Source organism: Quercus robur, chromosome 2 (genome assembly GCF_932294415.1).
Source record: "Quercus robur chromosome 2, dhQueRobu3.1, whole genome shotgun sequence".
Classification (NCBI taxonomy): Eukaryota; Viridiplantae; Streptophyta; class Magnoliopsida; order Fagales; family Fagaceae; genus Quercus; species Quercus robur.
In genome coordinates this window covers 81,111,535-81,125,489 of record NC_065535.1, presented here as the reverse complement: position 1 = coordinate 81,125,489, position 13,955 = coordinate 81,111,535, and positions in this window count along the sequence as shown.

Below are 13,955 nucleotides of genomic sequence, written 5' to 3'. Positions count from 1 at the left end.
AGGAATAACTATTTTTCAATTTAAAGAATAGTCATTCCAATGTAATAACTAATCTATGTAATAAAGATGCAACCAAATGACCGAATTGCTATTACACATGAATAACTACTCCATTACAGGAGTTATTACAACATACTAAACATACCCTAAGTTGATATAAGTACAAGAAACCATTAAAAAAAAAAAAATGTAGGTGAAAACCTATGATAACACTAGTTGAAGTAGTATAAAAGGACATGCTAATTAAAGACATTATAGAAAGTATGACTTTGGATATAATAGAATTGTAAAAAACAATACATGTAGCCAGCCTTGACAAGTTTGTCAAAGATATAACGATGATCCCAAATTTTTAGAACTTATGCTTAGTTGTTGTTATTGTTGTTATACGTGTGTTAAAGGAATTTTGACTTAGGATCCGTTTGGATACAACTTATTTTGTTGAAAACTGAAAACTGAAAATACTGTAGCAAAACAATTTTTAAATGTGTGAAAAATTACTGTTTACTCTTTTTTTTACTGTTCATATGCCTTGGTGCACTGTTCATGTTTCATGAACAGTGCACCAGGTGCTTGTCTTAAAAAAAAAAAAAAAAAAAAAAAAAAAAAAGAAAGCTGAAAATGCACAAAATGTGAAACGTGAACGTGGATCCAAATCGGGCCTTAGTGTGTGTTTGGGATGAGCTAAATTTTTTAGTTTATCTTTACTTTCAGTTTATTTTGTTATTATTTATGGGTCTCGCTGCACTTTTTAATACTATTCATGGGTCCTACTATACTATTTAAGTTATTTTTTAATCTTTTTTTTACACTTTCAGCAAAAAAGGTTTTTAATTTCAATTAAATAAGCTATTCCAAATGGACACCTAGAAATAATTTTTTTTGAGAAAAAATAATAATAATTGATTGAATATGGGCCATCGGTTCCAGCATGATGCATGTTGCATTATCGTGCATGCATTGTCATGTCTTCCCTTAAAAAGAAATTGATTCGAAACTTACTTATTGTATTGGAAAAAAATGTCAACATGAAATTTTTATGGCATTGAATAATTTCATTTGTTCAAAAAGGCCAAGTTTAGTTGGGAGAATAAAAATATGAGTATGGTAATTATGAATTAGAAGTAATTTAATGATAAAAGTTCTCCATATAATTTTCACACAACTTTAAAATAACATAATAATATATTTTTGACCAAATATGATTTTCATCCCTAAAGTTGGCAAGAATTTCATTTTTCATTCCTAAATTTTAATTTTAATTTTTTTGGTTTCAAAATTATTGGAAATGTTATACCTTTTGTCACTAAACTTAAAACAAATATCCATAACATATTGAAAATATTTTTTTCTTCATATTCCTATTTTCGTCCACTATTGAAAAAAAAAATTGTAAAAAGTGTATGGACGAAAATGAAAATTTTAAAGTTTATAATTATGAACAAAAATGAAATTCATAAAAATTTTAGTCACAGTAATAATATTTTAGCCTATATTTTTTTTAGTGAAAAAACTGTGTTCTATGAATGAAATGATGGATAAACTCCCAAACTTTTTCCATCAACTCTCAATATCTTTTGGGCTAGCATAGTGTAGGGATAAGGGTTCAGGATCATATGTTGAGCCTTGAGCTTAGTTCGAGGACGTTGAATGATCCGAGAAGGGACAAATAGTTATTAGGGGTTCCAATTTAACGTCTCATAAATAAGGAAGGAATGGTGGATGATCCGAGGAGGAATTCCTCCTCGGATATGATGAATGCAACTCAAATATCTATTCCAGCAATTAGAATGATCCTCCAGAAAGCTCCAATGATAGGGACGTGTCTCATGAACATACGGGAAAGAAGGAAATCCAAAAATATCCAAGGAAAAGCTGCTACCACAGCATTAAATGCACTACAGCTACTTTTCTGGCCGCATTTATGTGGAGAAGATCTCAGAACAGTGTTACCTTGACTATCACAACTCATAGAGAGGCAAAGAGAGTGTTTGATGGGATAGGTACTCAAGTAAGGGCATAAATGACCAACAAGTGTAAGATCAAGATGATCCAAATGGAGATATATAATGTGATAGACCCTCCATGAGAGAGGGATCGGAAATTGGAAGAGAGAACACTGTTGCAATCTAAATTGTCTTCATATCCAGTTGTGATCAATATATACTAGGTTACCTCCTCGGATTGAAAGTCGATTCAAATCAAAATCTTTTATTTGTGTTTGCTTGTCATTTAATTCAGTAATAACCATTGTCCAACTCGTTAGGGCCTAATTCTTTGACCCACTCTCTACAAATTTTATTGTACTGAGCTTGTTATGCCAAGATCCTATACATCTTGGACTTGGACTATAAATCTGGTCCTTACACATAGCATATGAGATTATATAACCAATTTTTTCTTCTTATTATTATTATTATTTTTTTTTAATATGAATCGAGTCTTCAGTTGTAATACCAAATTGAGAGAAGTTTTGTACTTATCTATAATTTATAATATATAATATCTATAAGATGAATCCCCTCCTTAATCTGGACTTTTTTTAAGGTAAAAAATACGCTCATCTAGTATCTAATAACTTCTCTTACAAATATTTTAGAAATAGGTCAATAACGTCACAGATTCCCTATAAAATTGTTTTTCTTGGACTAGATTTTATGTGGTTCAAAAAATACTCTCATTAATAAACTGTGACTTCTCTTAGAAATAGGAACAACAAAGTCAAATAACAAATTTAAAACACACGTTTTCTACAACACCAACAGCTACTATTATTTTGAATTAAAAAAGAGAACTCCTACAATTTACTCTTTCTATTTTTTCCCTAAAATTTAACCATTTTTTATTCATTTTTCATCTGAATAAAAACACATCTGGTTAAAAAAAGAAAAAAACCTAAGAGGATTCCTAAACTTTAGGCTTCTTTCTCCCTCAAGTTTCAACTTATTTTTCCTAGAATTTAGTTATTTTTCATCTAAATAAAACAACTCCAGTTAAAAAAAAAAAAAAAAAATCCTTCACTTTGACCTTCCTCCCCCCCTCCCCCCCCAACATTTAGCCCCCTTTTTTTTAATAAAGCACCATTGGTGTAAAAAAAAAAAAAAAAAAAACCCACATGCTACCTTTTTCTTTTCCTTCACATTGATTTGTTTTCCCCCCTTAATTTTAGCAATTTTTTTCCCATTTTTCATCCGAATAAAACACCTCCAGTTAAAAAATTCAAATCCTTTCAAATATTAAAAAAAAAAAATTCTATTTGAATTCAAATTCTCTTAATTACTCCACATATATATATATATATATATATATATCAATTACATTTCTTTAAAGAAAAGGAAAATAAATGAAAAAAAGAAAAAGAAAATGAGAAATTATTCTATCAAAATCAAGCACTTTTTTCTTTTATTTATTTTATAATCTCAAACAAATGGATAAACTTCAAAATCCTTGGTCATACGTTTTTAAATTTAAAACAAGTTGATAAACTTCAAAATTCCATAGTTATAGATAAACTTCTCTCCCACTACACATATTCAATTCAAATTGAACCAGTTTCCTCCATGCACACCTCTCACGTTCAAATGATTAACACAACCTTAACTCACAACATTCAAAAATACTGGGGAAAAAAATTGAACCTTCTACAAAATATCCCTACCTAAAAAATTGATAGAGAAAAAGAAATCAACAAAAGACTAGAAATTCGTAGGAGAGATGCTTAACATAGCCTTTGCAAATCAATTGAAGGCATGTTAGTCTTCAACGGTCAAAGGAAAAATACAAAGAACAAAGGTTCTCTCTTTTTCTCACTTAAATTTTCTAGCTAACCAAACACAAACAAGTTTGTTTATATACCACTATTGTTTGAGTCTCTACGAGTATTTGCTTCAATTTGTTTAGGATGGCCTAGATGTCCATCCTAAGTTGCTAATTTTTCACCATTGGAAATTCTTTGATTGGTGAGCCTCTAAAATTTATGACATTAGAGGAGATGAATGAATAGAAAGTTATTATACTAAAAAAAAAAAAAAAAAAAAAGAAGCCTCATCGCATAGGCAAAGTGCATGTAATGAGGCTAATTTTTGTATATAGATTTCCCTTTCAACCAATACTTTGGAGGCAAAACTCTTTTGAAATTGAAGAAATAGTTTCTACATGTTTGGTATTCGTAATTTTCCCTTTCTTCATAGTCATAGCTACCATAGCTCTTCCACCCAATCTAACACGATAATCTTAATTCCTACCTAAAGCTTGTCATTAGAGATTACACTTTACACCATCCGCATTTACTTTTTTTGACTGAAAGGGTAGAACATCCGCATTTACTTTAATTTCACATTTTGAAGGAAGTTTTCAAATATTTTAAGTACTTTGCTTTGGCGTTCCCATCTCTTAGCCTAATATTGTTCAAAATAATTCAAGTGAGATACATTCACCCTTTATTCCCTGTTTTTGGTTTTTACCGAAACAAACCCAATGATATTTGTTGGATAAAATAATAAGATTCAGCTTTGCCATCGGTGTGACAAATGGCAGAATAGGAACATGACCTTTGTAAAACAATTGACATGAAGAAAATATGGGAAACGCAGATGTGGTAGTTATTTACGCAACATTTTCATTTTATTTTAGGTTAAATTGTAAATTACACCCCTAAAATTTGAGAGTGTTTGGATTTTACACCTTGAAATTTCAGAATTTGGATTTTACCTCCTGAAATTTGAGGAGTTTGGATTTTACACCCCGACATTTCAGAATTTGGATTTTACCTCCTGAAGTTTAAGGTGTTGGGATTTTACACCCCGACATTTTAGAATTTGGATTTTACAAGTTTGAAAGTGTTTGGATTTTACCCCTTCAAATTCTAAAACTTTTGTGGGTTCCAGTTAGCTCAACTGGTAAAGTCTCTGATGGTTGTATAAGAGATCTGGGGTTCAATCCCCGCCTACACCAAAAACTGATTGGTGTCTTGATCTGATAATAAAGAGCTATTATCAGGAGCGGACACCATAGGTTAAAAACTCTCTCAAAAAAAAAAAAAAAAAATTCTAAAACTTTAGAGTGTAAAATCTAAGCACTCTTAAATTTTAAAGAGTAAAATTCAAACACCCCTAAAATTTTAGGGGGTAAAATCTAAATTCTAAAATGTCATGGTGTAAAATCCAAACATCTCCAAACTTTAAGGGGTAAAATTCAAATTCTAAAATTTCAGGGTGTAAAATCCAAACACCCCAAAACTTTAGTATGTAATTTGCAATTTACCTTTTATTTTATTTATTATTATTATTTTGATACAATATAGAAATTCTAATCTAAGTGTATAGGTGTGTGAAACTCCCTCTTGGAGACTTGAACCTCGGTCCTTGCCTCCCCCTCCTTCCACACCCCACGAGCATTTATACTTGTGGAATGACCATCGTACCAAAGGTGTGGTGTACAGTCACTTTATTTTATTTTTATTTTGATAATAAGATGGAGTAACGGCAATTGATGTCAAAATAGTAATGGAAGTTACAAGCAATGCTTGAAAGAGTGACAAGTCGCGTCAAAGCCTAAGAATAGAAAGCCACGTGGATAGAGTAACCGGGAGAAAATGGGCAAATGCCCCTTTCAAAAAAAAAAAACCTAGTATTTTGCCCCCTTTCCCAAACTAATTAGGGAAATACCCTTCTTTTGAAACTTGATTTTCTCAAAATCGAGTTATAAAAAAAAAAAAAAAAAAAAATTCTGGAGCCCTATAATGGCGTTTTAAGGAGCCTATAGTGACGTTTTGTAATTCGATCTCCATGAAATCGAGTTACACACAATTTTTTTTCTTTTTTTTTTTTACCTATAACTCGACTTTATGGAAATCGAATTACAAAACGCCACTATAGGTCCTTAAAACGTCACTATAGGATCCTTAAAAACGTTACTATAAGGCTTAACTCGATTTTGAGAAAATCGAGTTTCAAAAGAGGGGTATTTCCCTAATTAATTTGGGAAAAAGGGCAAAATGCTGGATTGTTTTTTTGAAAGGGGCAAAAGCCAATTTTTTCCTGAGTAACCGTCAATAACTATCAAGAGCCTCAGGTATAAATAGAAGTCTCATTTTTAAGGTGAATAACACAACTATCCATTGTCAAAACTGTTGATACATAAATTACTCTCTTGATATTGTATTTTCCTTTGTAGATTCCTCTTAGTTCATAGCATTTAGGAAGATGTTCATGCAGGTAGGTAGTTTACTTGTAACTCATTGCCATGTTAGTCTTGAATATCTTGATTATATTCAAGTTCTTTTCAATTTGATTCAAGTTTGTAGTTATTAGCCATGTTAGTTCCTAATCATCGATCTCAATTGATGTTTAATTTGTTTACATAAAAGTCACTTTTTAAAAACTTATAAGTTGAATTTATTTCTAACCCAAATTATATACATTATGTTAGAATTTTTAGCGTTAGGCTAATTCCGTGTCAAATTTTTTATATTGAATTTCATTTTAGTTGTATTTGAATTGGAGACAAAAGAGGACTAGGAGTTACAGCTAGAATTGATGAAGATGAAAGCTCACTAGTCTAATTACTAGTATTAATTAAGACTCCCAAATTTTAAATTATGGCTGGATTAGTTTTAATCTACTCTAAATAATGCAGAATAAGAAAGATAAACAACCTAATCAACCAAGAATACTAACAAGTGCATGGATAAACATAATAAACAATTAAGTAAAAGCACAAGTAATAGGGAAGAAGAGAGCAAACACACAATAACACGCGATGTGTTATCAAAGAGGAAAACCGGAGAACTGGATAGAAAAATCTTTCCACAACCCTACAATATGAAATGATCCGCTAGCAAATCAATTAGAATACATGAATACAAAGAGACTCTCCAAACCTAATCTACCCATTGTACTTGAGCCCTCCAAACTCCAACTGCCAACAGTTTTCTTCGAATCTTGTCTTTGCTAGCTTCCTGGATCCCGCAATTATTACCAATTGCTCCTACCAATGATTGGCATGAATCCAATGCTTCCCAAAAGCTCCAGATCAACTCTCTACACTCAGAATGGGTGTGGATTGTGTTTGGGCTAAGTTTCTCTCATAGGATATGAAAATTGAGAGAGAAAAGAATGAAGAAAACTAAGAGAAATGTGTAGATGATTGATGGATGACAATCTCTAATTCTCCAATGGATTTTTAGGGTTTTATCTCTATAACTCTCCTTATAATTTCATGGGTAATGTAGGTTTTTATAGTGTTGGTAAAGAAAGAAATGTTTCACACATGAATTCCAGTTGTCAGTGTGTTTCGCTAGCTAGTCGTGAAGTATCTTTGATGTAACAAACGTTTGAACTTCCGTCATGTGCTCCTCACGTGGCCTTTTGTGAGTTGCAGTAGTCACGATCAAGTCACGAAATCCCCTGTCTTCACAATTCTTCACCAAACAGAACACTTTACCCATTACTTTCATTCCCACAAACATACAGGTAAATGATTGAATAAAATACAATCAAATTTGACACAAAATTAAATCCAACAAAACAGAATTGAAAATCATAGCTTTACAGAAAATATAATTTTCTTGCGTGAAATCTCCATTTCAGGCGAATTTTGAGCGAAATTGCTAGTTTTTAAAATTCCAATAGTTAGAAACTTTCACCTATCTCTTGCCAATAACTTGCTTGAGCAAGTTGGTATATGAGAGAAAAATTTTAGCTTTTTTCTATGCTATTCCTCTATCCAATTACCCCCCCCCCTCCCCACCCCCACCCCCTTTTGTGTCTAATAAAACCACAATATCACACCCTAAATTAAAGAAGAGAGAAGAAGAGCTACCCATTACCTTAGAGAGAAATCATAGTACTCTTTACCCTCACCCTCTCCAAATTGTCATACTTTATACGAGGATATTAAACCAAATACTTTGGGTCTGTCTGGATTGAACTTATTGTTGTTGAAACTGAAAACCGAAAACCGAAAACTGAAAACACTGTAGCAAAATAATTTTTAAATGTGTGAAAAGTACCGTGGGACTTATTTTTAATATTTTTAAATGCGTGAACAGTGCTGCTACAGTGCATGAACAGTGATTTTTGTCTATGCACAGTAAATTCATTGTTCATGCGTTGGAAAAAAAAAGAAAAAAAAAAAAAAGGAAGGAAACTTGAAATGAAAACGTAAACGCAGGTTTCAGTCATATCCAAACACATACTCTAATTACACTTGTGAGTTATGGAATGAGTGATTGGTACTGGAAATTATAGAGACCATCCCAGAACCTTCAAGTGGCTTTGGCGTATCCATTGGTTTGGATTTGTGGTTGCCTGGTTGGCGTCTCAACTTGCGGAATTACCGGTTGCTAGCAGGAATAGGAAGCTAGAATACAAGTAGATCTATATACTAGAAGGGTTTGGAAGTATATTGTATCACAACTACCTTCTAATGAATTTCATTTGCTAGGCTAGGTTGCCAAGAGTTTTTTTTTCCGTTGCACGTTTTTTCTCTGTAGACACATCTTGTGTTTGTGTGTGTGAGTTTGAGAATTTTTGTTCTTTGTGATTATCCATGCAATATGTAAATTTTTTTTTTGGAACTAGTTTAAAAATCCTAATACCTAACCCCACCCCAAACCCACCTTCTGGGGCTAGAACTAGCGAGCCCATGGAAAACACCCAAATCCTCATGGCATGGGAGAGGTACCACTCCACCAACATTGGTGGTGGTAATACACCATGTGGTGGTAACGTGGAATAATGTTTAAAAATTAGATTGAGATAGTGTTTTAAGTCTTAGGCCGAATAGAGAAGACAAAGAAAAAAACCTAAAATTATGAACAATAAATTACTATTTTAACTAGTTTGTGTTTTTTAATTTAAAATAATTTAACTAAAAGATAAGAGTATTTTAAAGAGTTTGAGAATTTGTGTAAGAATATTTTAGTATGCAAAATGTTAAAAATCAAATAGGAATCCTATTAATTAAAAAAAAAAAAAACAGAAATCTTGTCATTTATAATATAGATAAGAAAAAAAAAAAGTCATTTTAAGTAAATAAGTTTACAGTAAATTTCTCAAAAATAAAAATTGGACAGTAAAAAAATTTATTAGTGTATGAGTCGTAGAATTATCTGTTAGCATTTGGAAGCTACCAGTACCAGTCTACCACAAACCTAGAAGTCAAGAGTGAAGGCGATGACTTTGGCTTTTGGGAACTATGCTTGCCAGCAAATTATTTTCCTTTTCTCCAGGAAATGGGGAACGCCTTTTGACAGAAAACTTTTTTTTTTTTTTTTTTTTTTGAGGAGAAAGAGAATTTTCTTCTAGAAAAAAAAAATTATTATTATTATTATTTGGATAACTAGAAAGTTCCAAATGGATAAAGAAGAGAAGACTTTGTTCCAAATCTTTTAACGTATTACTAGTACTTTTAACCCGTAAGACTTTTAACAACAAATATAAAAATTGTATCACAATTATTTAGAGCTATTTCATCAACCACAAAAAAAAAGAAAAAAAAAAAAGAGCTAGTTTGCACGATTGTTTCTCGTACAAAGGGAGTCGTTTTCAGATTAAATTCTTCCTACTACTACCGAGGTAGATTTATACAGGTCGATTTATGGGTGGAATAGGTTTGCAGGTGATTTTGACTAGAATATTGCTCCCACAATTTTCACAATTAGAGTAGCTCAACTATATTTGTGCTCTACTTTTTTTCCTAAAAGAAAATAAATATTTTCATTTGACCTAATGGTCTTTAATATTTTCATTAACATCAAATTGGTTGCTTAAACTGCTTGATATGTTGTTGAAGCAAAAGTCTCTATTACCTACAATAAAGTAATTGAATTTTTATGGAGATTTGATTATTTAAATTGACTTGTCGTGTGCCTTATCCACTTTAACAGGAATTCATTTATTCACAATCTTCATCTAGAAGTCATGCAGGACCAATTGTAAAATTATAAATTATATACATTATAAAGTTATAATAAATGTATAATAAATATGAAAAATTAGGCTAGGATATTCCAAAGTGCACGTAATTTTTATTTATTTAATTATTTTGGGTTTGAGAAATTTAATAGTAGTACTTTTTTGAAGGATGGTTGGTAAGCTAGAACTTGTCATTGTGTGGTGTTTGGGTTTTGACCAATTTGTCTTTAATTTTTCTTCCATTTCCAGGAAGCATAGTTAAACAGAACTTCAATCTAGACATTTCCAACAAGCAGCCAAGGGAATGGCAATCTCGTTGTTATTGAAGTTTTCCAAGGACAACATTGTAAAATAGGAAACAGTTGGACTAAGAACCATTAAGAAGGCTTTAAATACGTTGGTGACGAAACTTTTTTTTTTGGGGCCCCCTTGATCGCTATCCTAGCCCGCACTAGTTAGGGGTTAGATGGTAGAGCTTTTACGCTTCCAAATCTCCATGTTCTTGAACGAGATTAAGCAATACAATGTGAAACTCAAATAGACATTTACCACTAACATTAATTGTTTTCTTCTATATGTGGATTATATAAAATTTGGCTTTAAATACGTTGGTGACGAAACTTTTTTTTTTTCTTTTTCTTTTTTCTGTGGCCCCTTGGATCGCTATCCTAGCCCGCACTAGTTAGGGGTTAGATGGTAGAGCTTTTACTCTTCCAAATCTCCATGTTCTTGAATGAGATTAAACAGTACCACACGAAACTCAGATATACATTTAACACCAAATCACAATCGTTTTCCATAACATTAATTGTTTTCTTCTATATTTGGATTATATACAATTTGTGACAGAAGTCTTTAAGATGACAGTAGTTACATTATTTTAGTTTGCTAATTAATATGGGTCCGGTTAATGTGGCACACATTAAGCTTTCTATTTTTGAAAATATTTTTTCGGGAATTGAAAAAGCTGTCATTACTTTTTCAATTTTCGAGATAATTTTTTTCAAAAATGGAAATTAATATGTAAGGCATACATTAGTAAAATCCAATTAATATTATGGGGCCACCCTCAAAAAATTATTTCCCGCACTTATTTAGTGTATGTGGGATGACAAGACTATACCCTTGGATGATCAATCATATGCAATCCTAGACTCCAAAAAAAAAAGGACACTTTGTAATAATAAAAAGAGAAATGATAATCAAGAAAGGGGGTAGAGTTGCCAATTAGATTGGGATTTTCTTATTGTGTACTATGTTAAGAAATTGTTTTTTGAGATGTTTTGTGTAAGATGTCCAAATAGTGGCAGAATGGGGTAAAAGATTTTGGAAGGAGGATTTTGTTGAGAAGACAAATTTAATTATTAGAAGTGATATTAGTTTTATCTAGAATTAATCCTTTAAAACAAATCAACTTTGAACTAGTTTGTATGTTTATGCAATCTGAATGAATTTAATTTTAAACTAATTTAAACTTATCTTTAGTAGATGTGGATTGAAATTATTCTAAACATAGATATACATTTGAGTTATTCTCTCTCTCTTGAATCCTACCCAGCAATTAAACGGATTACAAAGACATTGGAGGAGATAGACGAAGAGAATAATTATAAGATTAAGAATTATATATTTTGAAAATACAATATGGCTAGAAAATTTGCAATTTTCAAATTAATTATCTATGGTGTTCTCTCTATGATGATTGCTATGTATTATTAGACACCAATTGATTTTTGATGTAAGCAAGATTAGAACCATGTATAGTTTATTCGACGATGAAAGACTTTACTAGTTAAACTGACTAGAACCTATTTTTTCGAGAATTTAAAAACTTAAATAATTTGAAAAGAGGAGGGGAATTCTTTTTCAGGGGTTGGGTCTTGCCTCTACCCCGGTCCTCTTATGTGACCAACATGTCTCATAATTCATTATTATATGAATTTTGATTGAGGTAATATGCTCTTGCCATTTAGACTGTTAAGACTTAAGAATATGAAGTTCAAGAATCTATATTATCTACTAGTCTCTGAGCAAGCATAGAGGCTCTTCTAATTTTTCTTAAAAGTTAATAATTTTTATTTGATTTAATTTGGGGTTGTTAATTTTTTTGGTCTTTGAAAAACCCAAGGGGTGTGATGAGATGTAGTACAAAAACAATCACACCCAAAATGCAGAAATATCACCACCCTTCTTCCCTATTCCCTGTGTTCTTTGTCTATATTATCTCAAAAAAAAAAAAAAAAAAAAATCTGCATGTTCTTGAACTTGATTAAGCAATACAATGTGAAACTCAAATAGACATTGTCAAAAGAAGGTGCAACCGATTTAATAATGAGGCCAAGAGTCTTATAGTTAGTTAGTAGTTACATTATTTTAGTTTGCTAACTAATATTATGGGGCCACCCTCAAAAAATTATTTCCCGTACTTATTCAGTGTATGTGGGATGACAAGACTATACCATTGGATGATCAATCATATGCAATCCTAGACACAAAAAAAAAAAGGGCACTTGTAATAATAAAAAAGAAGTTGATAATCAAGATAGGGGATAGAGTTGCCAATTAGATTGGGATTTTCTTATTGTATACTATGTTAAGAAATTATTTTTTGAGATGTTTTTTGTAAGATGTCCAAATAGTGGCAGTGTGGGGTAAAAGATTTTGGAAGGAGGATTTTGTTGAGAAGACAAATTTAATTATTAGAAGTGATCAGTTTTATCTAGAATTAATCATTTAAAACAAATCAACTTTGAACTAGTTTGTATGTTTATGCAATCTGAATGAATTTAATTTTAAACTAATTTAAACTTATTTTTAGTTGATGTGGATTGAAATTATTCTAAACATAGATATACATTTGAGTTATTCTCTCTCTCTCTTGAATCCTACCCAGCAATGAAACGGATTACAAAGACATTGGAGGAGATAGACGAAGAGAATAATTATAGGATTAAGAATTATATATTTTGAAAATACAATATGGCTAGAAAATTTGCAATTTTCAAAAAAGAAAAAGAAAAAAGAGTAAATAGGGAAATACATTAATATGACTCTTGAATCCTACCCAGCAATGAAGCAGATTACAAAGACATTGGAGGAGATAGACGAAGGGAATAATTATAGGATTAAGAATTATATATTTTGAAAATACAATATGGCTAGAAAATTTGCAATTAAAAAAAAAGTAAATAGGGAAATACATTAATATGATTATTATTATTATTATTATTTTATAGATATAATAGAAAATTTATCTATGGTGCTCTTTCTATGATGATTACTATGTATTATTAGACACTAATTGATTTTTAATGTAAGCAAGATTAGAACCACATATCTTTTATTCGACGATGAAAGGCTAAACTAGTTAAACTGACTAGAACCTACTGTTTCGTGAATTGAAAAACTTAAATAATTTGAAAAGGGGAGGGGAATTCTTTTTAACGGGTTAGGTCTCACCTTTACCCCGGTCCTCTTGTGGACCAACATTTTGATTGAGGTAATATGCTCTCGCCATTTCGACTGTTAATATTTAAGAATATGAAGTTCATGAATCTACACTATCTACTTGTCTCTGAGCACGTGTAGAGGCTTTTCTAATTTTTCTTAAAAGTTAATAATTTTATTTATTTTAATTTGGGCTTGCTAATTTTTTTTTTTTTGAAAATCCTAAGGAGTGTGATGAGATGTAGTACAAAAACAATCACACCCATAAATGTAGAAATCTCACCACCCCTAGGTTTTTTCAAATAATGAAAAATGCAATAACCCAAATTAAAATAAATAAAAATTATTAACTTTTGAGAAAAATTAAGTGACAAATTTACCAAAGTTGTAGTTGATAAGACATTCGCTATGTAAGTCTCGTAGATTTTGAGCCTAATTAATATGCTGTAAATATCAAAGTGGATAAAGCTGTGGGAGGACTTTCATCTCGGCCCCCAATCATGTATTGTCCTCTTTGGAAATGGCGTTGAGCCTTAGTCCTCAAGGATTTGTTCAATCCCACATCAGGGAGAAACGCTTCCCACTCATGCC